The sequence below is a fragment of the Crocodylus porosus genome, unplaced genomic scaffold (assembly GCF_001723895.1).
Source record: "Crocodylus porosus isolate Cpor-Errol unplaced genomic scaffold, CroPor_comp1, whole genome shotgun sequence".
Classification (NCBI taxonomy): Eukaryota; Metazoa; Chordata; order Crocodylia; family Crocodylidae; genus Crocodylus; species Crocodylus porosus.
In genome coordinates, this window is record NW_017728948.1 from 29,126,891 (window position 1) to 29,147,845 (window position 20,955).

Below are 20,955 nucleotides of genomic sequence, written 5' to 3' on the forward strand. Positions count from 1 at the left end.
TGGGACCTCATGGCAGAGCCCCTCAATGCAGTGTAGGGCAGTGGGGATCACCCCACTGCCTAGCAGGAGCCAGTGAGTGCAGGCCTTTTTTTTTTTTTTTTTTTAAAGAGCCGGGAGGCTGAGGCCTGGTGAGGCAGCCACTGATGAGGCTGGGAGAGCAGGCAGGGGATGGAGCCTGTTTGATCTGGAGATTCAGCCGATTCAGCACCTGCCAAATCTCCAAACTAGATTCAGCCAAATTGATTTGGGACAGTGATTCAAATCACCAAATCAAATTGTCCAAATCCAAAGTGAATACTAGCCACTTGGCACAGGCCTATAATTCAGCCCAGCTGCAGCAGGGCAGAAGTGGCTGTAGAGCTCCAGCTGGGGGCAGCAGCTATGGTAGGCAGGGGAAGGAGGAATGGAAGCAGAGGTGCTCCTAATCAAGGAGGAGAGAGAGGGAGCTAAGAAGGGAAATTCTTGCCTGCTTCAGAGTAAGTAAGTAACCTTGCCACTACACCCCCTCTGAATCCACCCCACTAGACCAGAATGTTTTTAACACTATGAGTTTCTATTTGAAATCTCTGCACTTACCTTGTGAATCATGTTTGCAGCACTGTACCCAGACTCCTGGTGGCCACAGGTGAACTTTTAGTATCAGGTTCCCCTTCATCATCTTTGGGTCTCCTTTCTGTCTGGGCCTTGGGTAGCCCTGCAGTTCACCCATGCCTGTGTCTGGCTCTACATGTTTGCAAAGCTAACAATGCTAATATTGAAAGGATCTCAAGACAAATCAGGGTGACGTAGCACCCTGGTTGAGAATCACTGATCTACACTAAGCAATCTAAACAAGCCAGCTCATGTACTGAGAGCAATAGAGTTGCATTAGGACAGCACTCAGCTCAGGCTAATTTACCCTGCATTGTGCATTATATAGATTACCCAGAGAAGTCAGATAACATTATCCCAAGCGGAGCTTCATGCCTGTCTGGCTTTGCTATTTCCAGTACCAAAGCCAACTTGTTGATGGCTTACATACTGGAATCACCTCTTCTTTCTCCCTACATTCACTGCATCATAAAATCCAGACATACACCAAGAGTGTAAAAAGCTGAGAAAAAGCCAAGTCAAAAGACGTGAGCTCTTGAACAATAAGTGGAACTTCTACAAGCCAAATCCAGTCTCTGTATCCAGTTCCTGCTCCACTATATGCTGCCTCCCAGCTTTTCCTTTAGATCTTCTGTAAACTACCCCACCAAGGTGGGTTTAGGTGAGGCTGGGTATGTAGGGCATTGTGTGTGGGATAAGTTAGATTTGTCCTGGCCTTTATTAAAGGGAAACAACAACCCACCTCCTATGGCCTTTTTACTACATAACTGATGAACTTGGTGTATATATATTGGAAGTCAGTAGGGGTTTTCCCTTGATGCCTGATGAACAAAATATCAATATTGCTTCCTAAAGAAAGAAATGGAAAAAAACCCAAAAAACCAGCACAGCCTGCTTTCTTAAAAAAAGAAAGAAATTTAACACTTCCAGTGGCCCCATTGCTCCAATTACTTTGCACTGGCCTTGACAAAAATAATGCAATAGTTAAAGTATTAGTCTAAAATTGTGATCTATTAGGTTGTGTCTCATATGCAGTCTATGCCTTCCTCTCCCTTCTTCTCTCTCTCACACATATTCATACACTTATCAGGGAGAGTTACACATATCTTTATTTTAAATGCCTAAGTATATTCAATGCCATTTTTGTTTCCAGTTAACCTCATTCAAGGTAATGCCTCTTTCCTTGCTAACTTTGATTTGTTCACTCTCATGTATGACCCTTTTCAAAACCATTTCCATTGCTCTATTAGATGTATTCTATGCCATTCTCTCTCTACCTGGATATAACCACCCGTATTAAGGCTGATGCTGTACTCACCACTGTGACTACATTATTACAATATTATTTTGTTGCCCACAATAAGCTCCCTATTGTGCCTCTGGTGTTCTGTGATTAGGCCCGTTCAGACACACAGTTTGGCTATTATGGTTCATTTCATCAACTTACAACACATCATTTTAAAATGACTGCATTTTTATTCCATGCTTTTGTTTCTTGTGGAATGAAAAAGAAAATACAACACAATGAAGGGGGAAAAAAAAACATCACTTACCCTGCGTCTCGTTCTAACATACTGCTTGGATTATATGGAAGGGCAATAGGAAGATGTCCTTGTGAAGAGAGGAACTTGAGAGGCTTTATAGGACAACAACCTAGGAAAAAATGACAAGCCAGTACCACATTTACTGTTTGCAAAGCTGAGCATTGATTCTGCTTTCACAAGTGGCTTTCATCAAATGCAAATCACAAGCCTGGCATCTGCTTGAGTAACCAGGCAGCCCTGTCCCCTTTTCAAGGGAACAAAAGCCATAGAATCAAAGGATTTTAAAAGGATGGCAAATGTATTGTAAGCTAAAGAAGGTTAAAAGTCTGTCAAGGTTTAAATATACCTCTCAGAAATCCTAGCTACGAAACCATGTTATCTTTAAGATATTCTCTGGGAAAAGCTTATATACATTTACACTGTGATAAAAAGTGCCTAAACAAGGAAGAGACAGATTTGATCCTCTCCTGTCTCCCTTCTCCAAGTTCCTGCCAAAGGTCCTAGAATGCAAATTGCATCCAATTATTATGTTTTTGAAATTCTAAATCTTTTGGAAAAAAACCCAACAGGCCAACTTAGGTGTGACCTACTGTACTCCTGCTACTCTGCTGTGGCCTTCTAGCAAGGTTTTTCTTTGTAAGGATGAGGAAAGGCTGGCCTTTGTGCCAGACAGTAGCATATTACAGCCTGACATTTTCATGAAGACTGAAGTACCTGATAAGTCACCTGAACCAAACTAAGCCCTGTTATGTATTTTGATTGAAAACTAAAAGTTAATGTCTCAGAAAACTTCTTAATGCTAACTCCTATATGTTTATAACAAAAGCACCACTCAGGCCTATTTTCATTACCTTGAGATAAGGTTCTTCATGTCAGACGGTGGCACAAAGGAGAATTTAGGAGGACAGCGGTCAATGAAGTCACCCCTCAAGCTTCATACAGACATTCAGGGAGGTTAGGGGGGAAGTTAGAGAGCATTAAAAACAGCCACATGATCTAAAGTAAGTTGGAGTGGTGGGGGCTAGTAGGGGCAGTTGGAGGGAATCGAGGAGGCAAGCAGGACTGGTGGGGGGAGGGATCAGGGGATCAAGCATGGGACAGGCAGAATCCACAGGGGATCAGCTGGTGGCAGGCAGGGTCTGCAGGGGTGGCTGATGAGATCTAGGAGGGTTTGGTGGGATATAGAGCACTCAGTGTCTGTGGGGGAGCTCTTTCCCACACCTCTCCAGGACCAAGGCCTATTTTAGCCCCTCAACCCTCCCACAGACAAAACCACCCCCAACAAACCTACCCTTCCATCCTTCCTGCCCCTCCCCAACTTTCTTCCTTAGCTCCTGACATTGGTGAATGCTGATAAAAGCAACGCTGAGAATGACTTGCAGGATGGGGGATTTGGTAGGCTGGGGGTGGGGCACTGTCCATCTGGAGGGAGTGGGGAGGGTCTAGGGATCTAAAAATAGCTGTGTGTTGGCGAGAGGGTAGGAAAAGTGCAGCCCTAGGGCTGCAGCCAGCAGCTGGGCTGTCCTAGAAACTGTACAGAAGCTCAGTTAGATCAATTTTGCCAGGCCTAAGCTAAGTTAGACTACCTTGGAGATGCACTTAACTTATTGGGATAGCCGTTAGTAGAGCAGTCTAACTGTCCTGAACTTCTATACAGTCCACATGTAAATCCACCTGTCTAGCATAAGGGCCACACCTGGGCACACTAAATTAGATCAGGTGGCCATTTTTAACATGATTTAACTTCCCTCTAACCTCCTTGAATGTCTGTACAAAGCCTAAGACAACCTTTGTAATGTCTTCATTTCCCTTTCATCGGGGAAATATTGTAAAGCCTATCAATGATTATGAAAACAAAGGATAGGAAAGAATCTGCCAAAAATTACTTATATCTTTGCCCTTTTTTTTGGCTTTTTTTTGGCGGGGGGGGGATGTTTTGTTTACTGGTTCCAGGTTAAAAAATGTGCAAAGAAATATCATTTCACACACATTCCTATTTCACATGGAGCCCAACTGGCTCCATTAGAATACCTACTTATTTCTCATGTCCTTGTGACGAGACATTTAGCAGAATTTGCAGATTCGTTGGAGTCTGACAGGGCCAAACTGAGTGCTTCTGCTATACTTGCAACCCCTGGGCTTTCAACTGTGCACCTTAGCACCTGTGCACCAAGTCCAGAATATCAACTAAATAGTTAGCAATTATCATAGAGAAGTTTGAAGGTGTTCAGTGATGAAATGCTGACCAAATTCTGGGATTATAAACAAAAGGTAATTTAAGGCCTGTCAGAATTCTTTCTTACTGGTGTTGAACAAACTTATAGTGGAACAGGGCTATTTACAATTCTTTCTGGAGAAACCAAATGTATGGGCAGTGTTTAAAGAAAAGGCACAATTTCATTAAGTAATATGGCATGATCAAGAAAGGAGAAGGAAGAACTGTTATCCTCCATTTAAATAAAATATTTCAAGTTTAAGAGTGAATTAGAATGAACGCACTATCCATCAAAAGAGATGCAGCTCTTGCACAAGCTTCTAAAAAAGGTTAAGGAAGTCCACAGTCCTATATGAAAACAATCTTTTCCATGATATTAGAACAGGGGTGGATAAAATAAGGCCCATGGGCCAGATCTGGGGAGACCCACTCCCTACTTCCCAGCGGCGTCCCAGAAGCTACACGTGGTGGCAGGGAGCGGGAAAGGCAGCCGGGTCTATTGTGCAGCGCTTCCCTCCAGTGGCATAGGAGTCCCAGGAGCTGCACATGAGCCCTGCACAATAGAGGCAGACCAACCTGACTCTGCTCCTTGCTGCCACATGCAGCTCCCAGAACTGACTGGAACCAATCAAAGCCAGGCAGCTGCGCCTGCGTGGGCCATGAGCACCCAAAGGGTCTGCCGCTGCTGCTGCCGCCAGCAGCAAAAGCTGTAAGCCATGGGAAGCGTCTTTGTGGGGGATCCCCACATCTCCACCCTCCCTCACACCCTATAAACCCTACCCACACCCCCATTATTTCCCCACATATGCACACACCCACACCCCCCAACATACCCAGCTACACCCCCTCACAAACTCCCCATACACACACTATACATGCACACACACTCACACTATAAAAGAGTATGACTTTATTTTGAGCTATTATGCACTATATACACTATGCAAACGCACAGCAATCAGAACAAAAATATTTTTTGAAATAAAATGAAGATATATTGTAATAGATGCTTGATTTTCAGTATACAATTTGTTTTGTTTCATGTTCCAAGATGCCCCCACACAGGAGCAAGGGGAGGAAGTTCCAGTGCAAAGGTCAAGGGTTAGGGGGTGGGACTTTGGGTCCCAAAATGGCAACCAGAGGGTGGAGCACCTGTTAAGGGGTGTGACTAACATTGCGGCCCTCAACAATTCATCAAAACTCATTAAGCAACCCTCCAGTCATAATAGTTACCCACACCAGTATTAGAACAACTCTCTATTCAGCTAACTGCTAACAGTAATGACAAGAATTTTATATAGTGTATACACACAATCAACCAACCAAACATTTAAATACTACCTCAAGTATAAAAGGGAGGAGACCTCAAGTATATTACTCTGAAAAGGGAGGAGACGTGACAGATTCTCCATTAGATCTGCTTAGGACTTTGGTGATGCCACTAACTTGCTGGAAAGGTACTTAATACCATATTGATGGACAGCCATATAAAACTAAAAGATAACAGATAGCTAGAACTTCACAGGAGAAGTTTGGTTACATTTTAAAGTAAAATGTATTTCTTAATTCACCTACAAAGTTACAAAGAGATGGGAAGTGCCAGGCCACAGACAAAATCTGATTCTCTAGGGACCCATGCACTAAGTGGCGCTGCTGTTATTTTCTCTATGACACCCAGAGTGCATCATTCTGAAATATAGAACATAGAATCACTCAGGCACCTAAACACATGGCCTGATTTTAAAGGTATAAATGAATTTGGCTCTAAATAATTCCTGAATTAGCCATCCATTTTCCAAAAGAAACTTCAATCTGAGCTTGAGAAAACTTCCTCTCTCTCACATAGAATACAGCAACGCATGGGTTTTATGTCTTTTGAAGCATCCAAACAAGATGAATAATTTATCATCTCTCCAAGGCAATGCCTGTTTTTCCCCTTCTAAGAAGGCAGGTATGTTTTAAAATTTCCAATTTTAGGGTCCTCCTTGCCAATCCTTTTATCTACTCACTTCCCAAGAGGATTGCTGATAGAGTTTTCTGTTTTGGATTGCTTCAGAGCTGTAGATTTAGAGACCTGCTCTCTTGGAAACATGCGATTCTGATAGGCCTGCTTCTCGTAAATCTGCTTCAAGTACAGACGTGGAACCACAGACTGAGAAACTCCTTGAAGAGTCATTCCCAGTTCGTATCCTGTTTACTGCACTTTTCAGTGGAGGACACTATTTGCTGGATGTAGCTCCCTGAGCACTTGGTGGAAATCTAAAGTGAATTTCTTCCTTGTCTCTCAGAGAGCTCATTTCTACTATATCAGCCTCTGCAGTGAAGAAACACAGAGTTCATTTAAAAATAGTCATCTGCTACTTAGATCTTTCCAGACATTCTTTCCCATGGGCCCAGAAAACAAGAACAAAGTATGCCGCCCATCCACTCGCATTGTGTTACTGATATACAAATACAGAGTTTAGACAATGTAAAGACTAATAGCAAACATTCTGGACCAATAAAAGCCATACTAGTATTACTCTGCCATTAGCTAATTCTATACAGGGCAATTAGGAGCAAAGTCTCGTGGAAGATGCTGAAAGGAAATTTCTACATCTCAGTGTATAAGCTATATATCTGATTAAGCTCCCTGCCTGAGGTACATTATCTTGGCAATATTGAAAGCTTGGATTACTAGAGATTAGGGTGGTATGTTTGCTTAAGATAACTATTTTTGTGTATCTGCATTGATGCACACTGCACAACAAACATGGTATGTTTTACTAATGTTATCCAAAGTGCTGATAGCCTGATGTTAAGTATAGTATTCTTGTTTATTGTGTTTCCACAGGATAGTACTGCCTGTATAATATGAAGGTGAGAGACATTGTGATAAAATGTTAATACAGGCATTATATTAATATATAGATTAGAGTTTTCTGCATGATTCTCTGGTTTTAGTTAATCTCACTCAAATCCCTAAATTATATTAGCATATGATACATTTTGATTATCCAGTGCCACCTATATCACACATACAGGCTTACTAGAAGTCCCATTGAAATCAGTGAAATTAGGAACCTCAATATTTTTAAGAGCCCCTAAAATTACTGTTTTATAGTGTAGCTAAATAGACTGACACATAGTTAACAATTACTCCCATCTTGAATTTTCTGGTCTAATTGCACACCTACTCTATTTGCATGAAAACAAACAATAAAAAAAGACTTTTACACCTTTAAAATGAATTTACTTATGGAAAAAGAGGCATCACACTTTTTCTAGTGGACAAGTTCCCCTTCCTCCACAAAAAAGAAAGTATTTAAATATGAAAAAAGATGTAAAAGTGTACATTCTTGTAGAAACATTAAACTACCATCATCTGAGGTCTAAACATACAACACATAATTTGTATCTTTAATCAACACATCTAATTTTGCTAATGCACACTGACTGGATGCCTGAGTGCTAATGAGCATCCCTGAATGCTAATGGCTCTGTGAGATTAGATGGCCTCTGAACATCACATGGATTATCTAAAACTTATTTGCATCTCAGATTCCCAGCACCATTCAGTTTCACCTCAGTTTGACCTTGCCATTTTATGAACTGGAGGGAACAGTTATGTGACAAAAGAAGAGCCGAAACTAAACAGAACAACAAAAAGGCAGCCAAAGGGCAAATCTTGGATGAATACAAGACGAGTCTATTGAAATAAACATTTTCATATTAAAATCTGTGCACTGTTTAGAATAAGGAGTAGTTCCCAGAGAGACAGGCAGTCAAGTCTTATAAAAATGTACTGCGTACGTAGACAGAAAAAAACCTATATTCATGTAGGGTGCATTGTTTCTGTGATAGTCATGTAACTCTGATGAATACTTACGGGACAACCTTCTCATACAGCAAGAGCACTTAACCCATCCATCATGTATTATTATTTATTCAGTGTTAAATATGCACCATATTTTACAGACTAATAAACACAGTGTGGTACCCACAGCCTTTACAATGCATTGTTATTATAGTAGCGATGAAATCTATAGAAAAAGCTAAGGCCAAAATTTTCCAGAAAGGATGAATAATTTGAGCTTCCTCAGTTTGTAGATGCCCAGAAGAGCTGGCTGGAAGCAGGAATTATTTTCTGTGAATCATTTGTTGAAAAAATACTTATATTTACTTTTTAAATATTTTTTCTGTAAAAAAAAAACAAAACCAAAAACTGTTTTTCTGAAAGCCAAAACAGAGGCTTTGGTTTAAAAAAAAGTTACAATTTTGAATTATAAAAATGAAAAAAAAACCTTGCTATAAAATATTTTGGAGTAAAAGGCTATTTTTACCTCAAAAAGGAAAGCTGACAGGAAATTTTCAACTAAGTCAATCTTTATCAACTGAGAAACTAGAAGGATGCTTGTTTTAGCCACATATAGACATTCAGCTTCTCCTGAGTCACTGTACTCCCAAGAGAAACCACAAGTGTACAGATGTCAGGATTTTTCTTCCCGAGCCAAAATGAAGAAAAATAGCCAGGGACAACCAGCGTTAAATCACTCCTAGGAGAGTTTCTCCTGGGAGAGCAGATGTCTGTACATGTTCCCTTCTGAGAGAAGCCACAACTGTCCTCCAGCATCTCAGGTTGCTTTCCTCCCACACCACCCACCGCCGTGCTCTGGAGACAGCACGTCACTCGCTACACTCTACTGCTCCAGCTGAGCAGGGAGCATAGCATGCAATCCCCATATTATGCTAGAAAGAGACACAGGCTGACCCTGAGTGGTCTGGGTCAGCCAGTCTGTGTACCATTGCCATTCTATCTCCAGACAGACTAAGGGAGCCTACAGAGCACACCAAAATGCATGCGCAGGGGGCCCCACTGCACAGCATTGGCACTACAAGCGCTCTGCTTTTCAGAGGTGCAGCATCTGATTGTCTGTTCAGTCATCTCCAGGAAAACAAACCTGGAGAATTCCCCCAGATGATTTGAACATGTATATGCAGCCTTAGTGTTAGATGTCAGAGCCAGAAAGAGGGATCAGAAAATTTGGAATGGCCTCCTGTACAATACAAACCATTACATTTCACCTACTTACCTGTGTATCCAGTCCAGTAATTTGTGTTTGAGTCAAGCCTATTGTCCAGAAAAACATCTAGACTTGCTAATTTGTTTCAATGGGCTAATCACCCTCATTGTATAAAATGTGCTTTTTTCTGATTGAAGTCAGATAAAATTCCAGTTCCCAACTACTGGTGCTTGCTATGCTTGTTGTTGGGGGGGTTGTTTGTTTTTGGAGGGGTGGTGGAGTTTTTTTTTTTCCATTTTGTGTGCTAAATTAAAAAGCCATTCAATGCACAGGACCAACACAACAGAAAGATAGTTACACACTAGTCAGGTACCTCTCAGATTCCTTTCTGATAAGCTAAATGAATAAATCTGTTTAAGTCTCTCACTATAAGGTACTCCTAGGCCTCAAATAATATTACCATAGTCTTTTTTCCTAACCTGTCTCCATGTTTTCAATATCCTTTTAAAAACATGGACACCTATGCTCTATGCAGTGTTCTAGCATTAGCATCAGGAGTAGCACATTCAGAAGTAATCATAGCATCCCTAATTCTACTCTTTACTTTCTTGTTAATATGTGCAAGCCCTTCATTACGTGTGAGCGAACAAGCAGTTTGCAAGCAGCTTGCTGGGAGCAAGAGGAGGAAGGGAAAGAGGAAGAGAAGCCAGGCATCAGGTCCTGCTCTGGGTAGATAAGTGAGCCAGGACTGCCTGTGTTTTTGGCTTGCTGCATGTTTGTTTGGTGGGTTGTATGTTTTGGGCATGTGTCTGAGCAGCTGGGAGTGTTGCAAGCTATGTGATTGATGAGTGATTGCTGCCTGTGTTTGACAAAAACCCTAATGAGGATGTGGAGCCAGTCTAGGCCCAGCAGGTTATAAAAGGAGATTCGCCAAGTGACCAAGGAGCAAGTGAACAGGGCCAGCAAACAGGGTAGTTTGCAGGTCAGTTCACTGCCCCCCTCTTTGATGGAGAACCTTTAAGGTAAGATCTTTCTTTTAATTAAGAGTAGTTAACCTACATATATTTAGTGTAAGTAGCTAAAACTCAGGAATTAGACCAATACTTAAGCCCCTTGCTTAACTAGTCCTGAGTGAGGGGGAGTTCACTTGGGAGTCTGCCTGGAAACTCTCTCTTGCTTTCCTTCGCTGTAAATTTGGTGAAAAGCATCAGAGAAAAAGGAACCTTTCAGGATCACAGAGCAACAAACAGGCCAGTTTACAGGAGAGTTTGCTAGGGAAGGTCTGCTTGAAAGAGGGACAGGAAGAGGGAGGAAGCAGATTAAGAGACCCAGATAAATGACTGGAGGACTTCACAATACCAGAGCCACTGACAGCTCTTCCTCTGCTTGCACCTGTGAGGTGTCTATTGTAAGAGAAAAACGGCAATACAATCATAAAAAGCAGATGACCTTTTCCCCTAAGATTGAAGATCGCCTCTTGCTGATAGTAAGCAAAATGTATAAACCTCAGAACTGGTCTCAAGCAGCCCAAGCTTGTTCTGTGTATTTTGTAACTTTGTAACGGCAAGCGGAAAAACCCAAAAGCGCACGCAACAATGTAACGCTTAATGTATAAATACTAAGCTGTAAACTCAGTTCGGGGGAACTCTCTGTCCTTGTGACACTGAGTGGCCCCTCTGCAGAGCAATATACCCACATACTCCCTCATTCTGTGCTGAATTGATTGCGGCTAGGAATGAGCCCAAAAGACGGGAAGTGGCCAGTGCTCTTCAGTGTATGAGCACACCCTTCGGTGTATGGGTACTATGCAGTAGCTGGTCAACCCTTTTCCCCGACAAATTGGCACCCCAGATGGGGCCCTAGCTCTCCGGACCGGTGCCACCGCCCCACAACAACATCCAGTCGGCAAAACAAGGGTAAGTTTCCCCTTGGTGTCCTTGTCAAGGGAGCGTGTGGCCCCGAGTCAGAGGTAAGATGATCCCAAAACTTTGAAGGTCAGGAGTGTCAGCCAGACACCCTGAGTACGGTGCTTCTCAGGCAACATTTTGGCCATCTGTGATATTGCTGGCTTGTTGATTTTGTGTCAGTCGGTTGTTTTAGACCCGTCTTCTCCCGGTTCCTCACTCTGGTGACACAGGCAACCATAGAGTGTTGTCCGTCTGACACTTTTGGGCCAGAAAAGCTGTGTGGCGCAGTTTTTGTCTCCATTCGCGCACTGAGGAACCGATCTCTAATCTTATCTTTTCTCTTTGATAAGTCCCCTTTCCTGTTTGGGGCACTGGCCAGGTCTGGTTTGTGAGTCGACTCTAGTATTCCGGTTTAAAGGCAAAGGGGTACCCTGCCAAGGGAGACAACATGGGACAGACGGAAGTCCCCTTGGAATTGTCCTTTCTGGTTGGGCTAAAATCCCAGGAACTGCTCAGGTTAAAAAGCCTAAATTGATTCAACTGTCTACAACTGCCTGGCCTGGATACACTTACGAGGATCCAAGCCCCCAGTGGCCTAGTCTCAGTTCCTTTGACCAAGAAACTTTGAGGTACCTCAGAGGATCTCTGGAAGATCCTCACCCCCATCAAATGGATTACTGGTATGTCTGGGCCAATGCTGCAAGCGAAATGGAAAAGGGTCACTTGGGCTCCTCTAAAGAAGGAGCCCGACACCTGGCTCCACTCCAGGCTAGTCCCAAAAAACCCCTCTGAAACTTTGCCACCTCCATATGCTCCAACTGCCCCTAGGTCAGAGGAAGATGAGTAGTGTCCAGCAGGACTCCTGCCACTCCCGGTGCCAGTCACGCCCCCGACCCCCGCGTCCACTGCCTCAGGTGAACATTCCTCTGACGATGAAAGAGAAAGTTCCTCCCCTGTGTCAACACACACATGAAGTCAAACAAAGAATCAATTACCCACCTGCTTAGCTCCGCTGCGTCAGTATCCTATTGCCACCCAAGATGGAATCCAGTACCCATATACACACTCTGTTCAATCCTCAAGACCTCGTCCTCTGGCAAACTAACACCCCCACATTCAGAGATGACCCAGAATCGGTGAGACATAGAATAGAAACCATAATTAACACCCACAACCCTACATGGACAGATATGAATCAGCTCCTAGATGCCCTTCTTAGCAAAGAAGAAAAGGCAGAAATTGTTAATCAAGGAAATCAGTGGGTGTTGGAGGGACCAGCGGGGGATCATAGAATAGCCTGGCCGCTCCAGCCTCCTGATTGGGACCCAAACGACCCAATCCATGGCCCTAACAACCTACTGCCCCTGCAGTGAGCCCGGCAGACCCTCCTAGAAGGGTTGAAAAGAGCAGGGAGAAAAAGAGCAGACTGGACCAAAGTCCAGGCTATTAAACAAGGACCGAATGAACACCTGAGTGATTACTGTCAGAAGCTTCTGAGCGCTATGAATAGGCATGATGGTGATTTCGACCCAAGCAGTCTTACCAACCAAACGGTAGTAAATTCCGCATTTGTTGTCAAGCAACTGATGATATAAAGAAATATATTGCCAAACACCATCCCAATTGGAACACCAAAATGCTTCCCCAGCTAGTCAACCTAGCTACCTATGTCTTTGACTGATGTCCTGAGGTCCAAAAACAAGAAAAATTAAAGCTGAAACAAAAAGAAGTAAATATGCTAGCAGCTGCCCTCACTTAACACCTTCAAGCAGCTCCCCGGAAAAGCTACGGCCGAGGCCAAGGAGGAGGGAGAGAACGAGACGGACCCCGTCCTTGGTTACCCCAACCATTCAACCAACTGACAATGGGACCTCAACCAGATGATACCTGTAATTATTGCAAGCAAAGGGGGCACTGGAAGCGAGATTGCCCAGTTCATCCACGGGGGCCCCCCCGCACCATTTAATGCTTCCTGCCCATTTGCCCCACCTGAAATTGACCACTACCAACAATTCCTGGAAAATTCGCCTGAACCTGAAGATTGACATAAGGGGGGGCTCTTCCACAAGATGAACCTTGGGGATTCTAATGAAACATCACAAACTAGAGTGTCTGTCCTCTGAACCATATATTAACCTAGAAGTTCAGGGTCAGATATACAAATGTTTAATCGATACTGGCACAGATCTTTCTTCACTGGGTGTCTCCCCAAGTCAAGCCAAATTAAAGGTAGCTAAGACTGAACAGGTGGTAGGAGTATCAGGAAAGCCCTTTAGCGTCCCATATAGCGTTCCCACAAAGGTTACCTTAACAACCAAGCATGCCTTCTTACTCTCATGTGGATCACCCGTCAACTTATTGGGGAAAGACTTACTTTGCAAGCTCCATGCCACCTTGCAGTGTAGCCCAAATGGGATCTGAATTACCGTCCCCAGCACTAACCTCTTGGCCTTTCAAGCCATACTCAATGAGCTTGAACGCCCTTCCCTCCCCGAAGATCTCCGAACTTTACCTGAGTCACTGTGGGGATGGACCCCCACAGCGGTAGGGCTCCTTAAATCTGCCACTCCAGTCAGTATCTGAACAAAGCCAGGCCAACAACCCCCATCGGTACCCCAGTATCCCCTGTCCAGAGAGGCAGAGGAAGGTTTAGAATCACTGATGGCTAGCTATCTAGAACAAGGAATACTGAAAAAGTGTCTCTCACCCTGTAACATCCCCATCCTCCCAGTCAAAAAACCTAAACCTGGTCCCGATGGTAAACCCGTGTACCAGTTTGTACAAGTCCTTCAGGCAATCAACAGTTACTTTATTCCACAACACCCTGTAGTCCCAAATCCGGATACCATCGTTACTACCATCCAGGTTACAGCGGTTTGCTACACTGTCGTGGACCTGTGTGCAGCTTTTTTTAGTATTCCTATACACTCAGATTCACAGTACCTGTTTGCTTTCACTTGAAAGAAGAGACAGTTAACCTGGACCCAGTTACCCCAAGGGTATGTGGAATCCCCCACACTTTTTTCACAAATCCTACATAAAGATTTATCTACGGTCACCTTATCCTCAGATGCCGCTTTAGTTGTTTATGTAGATGACCTCTTGCTAGCTTCAAACAGCACAGAGTGCTGTCGCAAAGATACTGCAGAGCTACTCTCCTCCCTCACAAGACAAGGACATAAAGTATCTCCCTCAAAGCTACAATACTGCCAGCCTGAAGTTGAGTATCTAGGCTACGTACTCAAAGCGGGCACCAGGAAATTATCGCCCAGATGCCTACAAGCCATCCAGGACCTCCCACAGCCCCAGAATAAGAGGCAAATCCGTGCACTCTTAGGCATGGCAGGATTCTGCAGACCCTGAATCCTGGCCTTCGGAGAAATTGTCCGTCCTTTAGTTCAAGCAACCACCAAAGAAGCCGAGGACCCCATTCACTGGTCCAAAGATAAAGAACAAGCATTTCATCAAATAAAACATGCCCTCATGACTGCACCAGCCTTGGGTCTCCCTGACTATACTAAGCCTTTTGTCCTATATGTTCATGAGAACAGCGGAGTTGCTTCTGGAATACTGACACAACCCTGGGAGGATCAGCCTCGACCAGTAGCATACTACTCAGTTCAGCTAGATCCTGTCGCCCGGGGAGCCATTGCATGCTTTTGCTCTGTCACTGCCACTGCAATGTTAGTACAGCAAGCCCAAGATCTGGTCTTGGGCCACCCGCTTATTGTAAGGGTGCCACACTCATTCGAGGCTCTCCTCCTCCAACATAATACTCAACATTTCTCAAACCAAAGACTCAACTGATACAAAGTCCTTTTGTTAACATCTGAAAACATCACCATACAGCGATGCGCACAACTCAATCCAGCCACTCTTCTGCCAAAGGCAGATGAAGGACAACCACATCATGATTGCTGCAAAATGGTTGAGTATGTAGAAAAACCCCGGAGTGACCTTAAAGATCAACCGTTGCATAACCCAGATTACGTTCTCTTTACCAATGGGTCATTGTCAGTTATGAAAGGTACTAGACATGCAGGGTACATGGTAACCACAGTGCAGTGGGTTTGGGAAGCCAAGCCCCTTGCAACAGGTACCAGTGCCCAAGCCGCAGAACTTATTGCCTTACAGAGATCATGCGAGCTTACCACAAACTGTTCAGTGAGCATCTTTACCGACTCCCAATATGCGTTCAGTATTTGTCATGCCATCAGCCAACTATGGAAGCAATGAGGTTTCCTCACCTCGAATGGACACTCAATTGCTAATGCCACAGAAGTCAACAACCTTCTGAATGCTATCCTGCTACCCAAAGAGATCACAGTTGTCCACTACCCAGGCCATTCCAAGGATAGTACTGAAGTTGCCACTGGGAATAATATGGCTGATGCAGCAGCAAAGGCGGCGGCCATTCAACCTGTTTCTAACAACCCTAACTCCCACCTCTTATGCATCGTGATATCCAGCCCAACCTCCATTTACCAGCACCTCCAACAGACAGAAGTCCAGGACTGGAAGACCAAATATGAAGGCATTAAAGGGGCAGATGACATCTGGCAAGTACCTGATGGGTGTCCTATTGCCCCCAGAGCTATTCTCTGCATGCTTGCCCAAGGAGCCCACCCTCTAAACCACTCTGGTAAAGAAAATTTAGCGCTCAGTGTTCTCCGCAACTGGTTCACACCCGGCATTTATGTGGAAGCTGCCAGGATTGTTAACTCCTGCCCCACATGTCAAGCACATAATCACACGACCAAAAAAAGCCCTCACAACCTCACAAAGCGGGGAGGCCATGGGCCTATCTGCCATTCCAAAGACTCCAGGTTGACTACATAGACCTACCAAAAGCCCTTCATTATAAACATTGTCTAGTAGTAATCAACCAGCTCACCGGATGGCCAGAGGCTTTCCCCGCTTCATGAGCAGATGCCTCAACTGCAGTCAAAGCCCTTCTCAGAGACATTGTACCAAGATTCAGATTCCCCGAAATTATTGAATCAGATCGAGGCTCACACTTTACTGAAAAAATATTGCAAGAAGTATATAAAGCTTTAGGAATTCAAGCACAGTTTCACACCCCTTACCATCCACAATCCTCAGGTCAAGTAGAAAGATTAAACCTATCCCTGAAAACCCTTTTAGGAAAGATCTGTGCAGAAACCAAATTAAAATGGCCTGAAGCCTTGCCCATTGTGTTATTTGCCCTTAGAACTAAGCTACACAAACCTCTAAATCTGTCATCCCCCTGGGGGATGTTGTTTGGTCATCCCCCAGCTTTGTACAAAGGCTGGCAAAGTCCGCATGTAAGCCTGTTTGGGAGAGTTGAAAAATTAACTGATTATGTCTTATCATTACAGCATTCTCTCAGTTCTCTTCACAGGTCCGCAGCATTGGTACAACCAGTACCAACCTTGACACCAACCTTCATCCACACCAACCCGGGGATTGGGTGTGGATCAAGAAACATCGACAACAGAACTGCTTAGCACCATGTTGGGACGGGCCCTTTCAAGTCCTGCTGACAACTTACACTGCAGTCAAAGTCACTGAAAGAGAATCCTGGGTCCACCATAGCCACTTGAAGCCCGGTGAAGAGCCAGCATCACCAGATAAGCAAGCTGTTCCACCCTTAAGACTTACAAGAACCGTAGGAGACACATGGCATGTTGAAAACCCATTAGATGCCTCTTAAGTTGCAGATACCTGTCATGCAAGCTATCCTCCTTTACCTATTCTTAACACTAGTAACAATTGTATTTATAATATTTAGTATTGTTTGTTGTTGGTTGCAGAGGCACAGCTAAAAGAATGAGATTAACAGCTTACTCCTTCCTTACCACCCTCTTAACTATCGTCAACCAGAGTACAAGCAATGTCATCCTACAACTCATTCAAACTTGGCATCCAAACTCATCCCTTGACAACCCCAGCCTCACAGCCTGCCTGCCCATCCCAACTTCCATGACTGATAGCCCCTTAAAGGCTTATGTCACTCCGTTTGATGCGAGCCTAACCTTGCTTAACACTCTCAATCAAAGCGGGTTCGTACTAATTGATTATTTCAGTATTCAAATAAACTATACCTGGCCCGCATGCCCCAGTTTTCTCCATTGCTTTGATAGTTCCATAGATCCTGGCTATGATGCTAGAAGGTGCTTAGAAGATGGAGAAAGAACATACGGTTCAGCTATACCTTGGGGAATGTCCCCATCAGGAACAGTGTGGTCACGAGAAGATCACTCCCTGCGTTGGGACCCACGCATGGTCTCTGATCCCCCATGGTGCATTAAACGAAATTCTAAGTTTAATAATACATTAGACAAGTGCACCCAAGCTTATGCCATCCTCAGCCCCTTAACAGTTGTCCAACCCCTAACTACCTGGACCTGCAAACAAACCGTTATCAACAAGGATCCCACTCAGTCCCTGAATTTTTACTTTCCAGCTGTGCAAGCCTTCCTTCACACAGGGTCAAGCATATCATAACAGTAGTTTAGAGTTTGATCTGACCATCACAGATGGATCCACTTTTAAAATTATGTTCCCTGACTTTCTGTTTGACTGGAGCAAGGAACAAGACAGACATCCTCGTAATAGCGTTTCAATCCCTTGCAACAGAATCAGCACCCCAGCCCCACCAGGGCTTTTATGGGCGTGTACTGATGGAACACTCCGAACAATATTGCCCACAACCTTAAGCAACATCCAATGTACCCTGGGTACTGTTGCTTTCTGCCCTCCACTAATGTATACTGGCATGTCGCCCCTCTCTACTTTGTGGAAAAGGGCTTGCCAAACCCCAACTTGGAGTCAACTTACCCACCAAGAGAGTGTAAAAAAGGAACTAGAATGGGGGTTCGAAGGACTGTTTTTGTGGGGAGTAGCTATCGGAAAGGCCAGAGTAGCAATAGCAGAAGTAGCCAAACAAGTCGCAATCCTTGCTAATGCCACCGCTGATAGCTTCAATGTAGCTAATGAACAATTACAAGCTACCTCACAAATGACCCTATAAAACCGATTAGCCTTAGATGCCCTGCTTTTGCGCGAAGGAGGACTATGTCAGTATCTTAACTTGTCAAAAGATCATTGCTGCACAGCTATCCCCAACGTCTCCATTCCACTTGAGCAACAAGTTGAGAAAATTAAAGCTGTAGCTACTAACGTTAACAGAGTAGCCCTAGCCAGCAATAACTGGTTTAGCAGTTTGGCTAGCTCATTTGGATGGACTATTAGTGGATGGCTAAGTTCCTTCTTAACCCCCCTGCTTTCTTTGCTTGCTATATTCATTATAGTGTGTATGTTTGCATCTTGTATTATTGCTTATGTAAGAAAGCTATATGCAAATGCAATGCAGAAAAAGTATGTCATGTATGCTCAAGAATGGCAACCTCTGACATCAGCCACTGAGCTAGAGCTCAAGGCTGAAAGGGGGGAATTGTAAGAGAAAAACGGCAATACAATCATAAAAAGCAGATGACCCTTGAAAAGCAGATGACCTTTTCCCCTAAGATTGAAGATCACCTCTTGCTGACAGTAAGCAAAATGTGTACCTCTTGCTGACAGTAAGCGAAATGTGTAAACCACAGAACTGGTCTCAAGCAGCCCAAGCTTGTTCTGTGTATTTTGTAACTTTGTAACGGCAAGCAGAAAAACCTGAATGCGCGCACAACAATGTAACGTATACTGTATAAATACCAAGCTGTAAACTCAGTTCGGGGGAACTCTCTGTCCTTGTGACACTGAGTGGCCCCTCTGCAGAGCAATAAATCCACATGCTGACACTCCCTCATTCTGTGCTGAATTGATTGCAGTTAGGAACGAGCCCAAAAGAAGGGAAGTGGCCAGAGCTCTTCGGTGTATGAGCACACCCTTCAGTGTATGGGTGCTATGCAGTAGCTGGTCAACCCTCTTCCCTGACACTATCCAGTCAGGATTGCTTACCCAGGTCCTGGTTTGGTCCTGTGGATACTGCAGCTTGCAGTTTCCTTTCAGTGACAGCCAGACGGTAAAGTGCCTATGAAGTGAGCAGTACCTCCCTGGTGGTGTCCCATAGGAAGCAGGCAAGAGAGCTACAGGAGGAGGTGGCAAGGCTACAAAGCATCCTTTGCCATGAGGATTTCATCAATTTAGTGCTGAAGGAGACCTCTAGGACTGAAGGAAGGACTGCCAAAGGCAATGCTAAAGAAGCAAGAGGACAGCAGGGGAGGGGTCAGCAGGGGAGGCCCTGTTCTTCCTGAGAGAGTAGGACAATTGGCTAGTCACCTCAGGTGTCTGTACATGAATGGCTGGAGCCTGGGAAACTAGCAAGAATTGGAAGTCCTTACAAAGTCAAGGAACTATGGGTGCTTATAAATGCACAGTGGGGCTGCTCCAACATGCTTTAATTACAGTGCATTAGTGAAGACTTCATTAATCAAGTCTGCTGGAGCATGGCAATTACTGAGCTCTGTCAGACTCCAGTATCTCATTCATCAGTGCCCCTGTGATGAAAAATGGTGGCTGGGGCACTTTAACTAAAGCTCATTTAATGAGCTTTAGTTAAAGCACTCCTGCCACCATTTTTCAGCTTGGGATTTCTGACATGCAAGACTCTATAGACACTTTAATTAGAGAAGCTCTCAGAGCCACTCTAATTAAAGTGCCCCCCCCCCAGAGCATGTGTATAAACACCCTATGATGTGATTGGTATAAACAGAGACTTGGTGGGATACCTCGTATGACTGGAGCACTGCCATGGCTGAGTACAAACTGCTCAGGAAGGGCAGGCAGGGGAGAAGAGGAGAAGGACTCGCACTTTATAGCTAGGGACAGACATTCAAAAGGCCTGAGCCTGAACTGATTCAATCTTTGCAGGTTAGTCTAACCTGCAGAGATTGAACTGATTTGCAAGTGGATAGACATTCACTTTTGATTCAGAAAATTCAGGCACGTGCTGCAGTGGCTCAGACTAGAAGCCAAGGGGTGCTTAGGTGAGCCATCCCTTCCCTTCTACAGAGCTGAGCTGACAGGGGGCATGGCCAGGCCTCAGCAGGATGCTATGATTAGGGAGGGGTTTAAACCCCCATCCTGGCCTGCATGGTCACCAACTGAGGTGTGCCTGGAGGTGGAGGGGAACGTAGCCCTCACCAGACTTTTCCCTGCTTGCTGCTCAAGGAGTGGGGAGTGTTGCCAGACCCTGGCCCCTGGTCCCCAACTGACACTCTGAGGCAAAGGGGCAGTCAGGGGAAGGGGGAGGAATACTGCTTGTATGGAGTGGATGCATGCATCTGTTGATGATACTGACCTTTTCAAATCTCCCTCTCCCTGCTTTTCATACTTCCTGCAGCAAACTGAAGACTCTCATGAGCCCCATGCATTGAAAACCAGGTCATCTCTCACACCTTTCTCTGTCCCCTCTTGAACACTGACCGATTGCAGCCTTTGAAGCAAGTAAGCCAGCAGCCAGCAGCGTGCTTATCAGAACTCAAAGCTTATCAGCCCATCAAGAAAACAAATGCCTCTCTCTCATTAGTTCAAACTCATCTTAAATAGCTTTTTCCAAGGTGTTTGTCAGGAAGAATGAAGCAACGTTACCAGCTGACCTGTTGATTAGTTCCAAAAAGCCCTAAGCAACACTGTTCTGTCTGCCTTTGTTCCAGTGAAATTGGATGCACACAAACACAGACTGCTCAGCAATAGCTAACATGTAGATG

The 20,955-nt window shown here is 44.4% G+C and overlaps 1 long non-coding RNA gene across 1 annotated transcript; it reads right to left on the reverse strand.

Moving 5' to 3' along the window:
• Positions 1-11,484: 11,484 nt before the first annotated feature.
• Positions 11,485-20,554, reverse strand: LOC109321919. The gene is made up of 3 exons (XR_002104219.1): positions 20,543-20,554; positions 14,204-14,210; positions 11,485-11,583 (listed from the first exon to the last, which is right to left on the reverse strand). It is a non-coding gene; the product is annotated as an uncharacterized LOC109321919 (long non-coding RNA).
• Between the last annotated feature and the right edge of the window lie 401 nt (positions 20,555-20,955).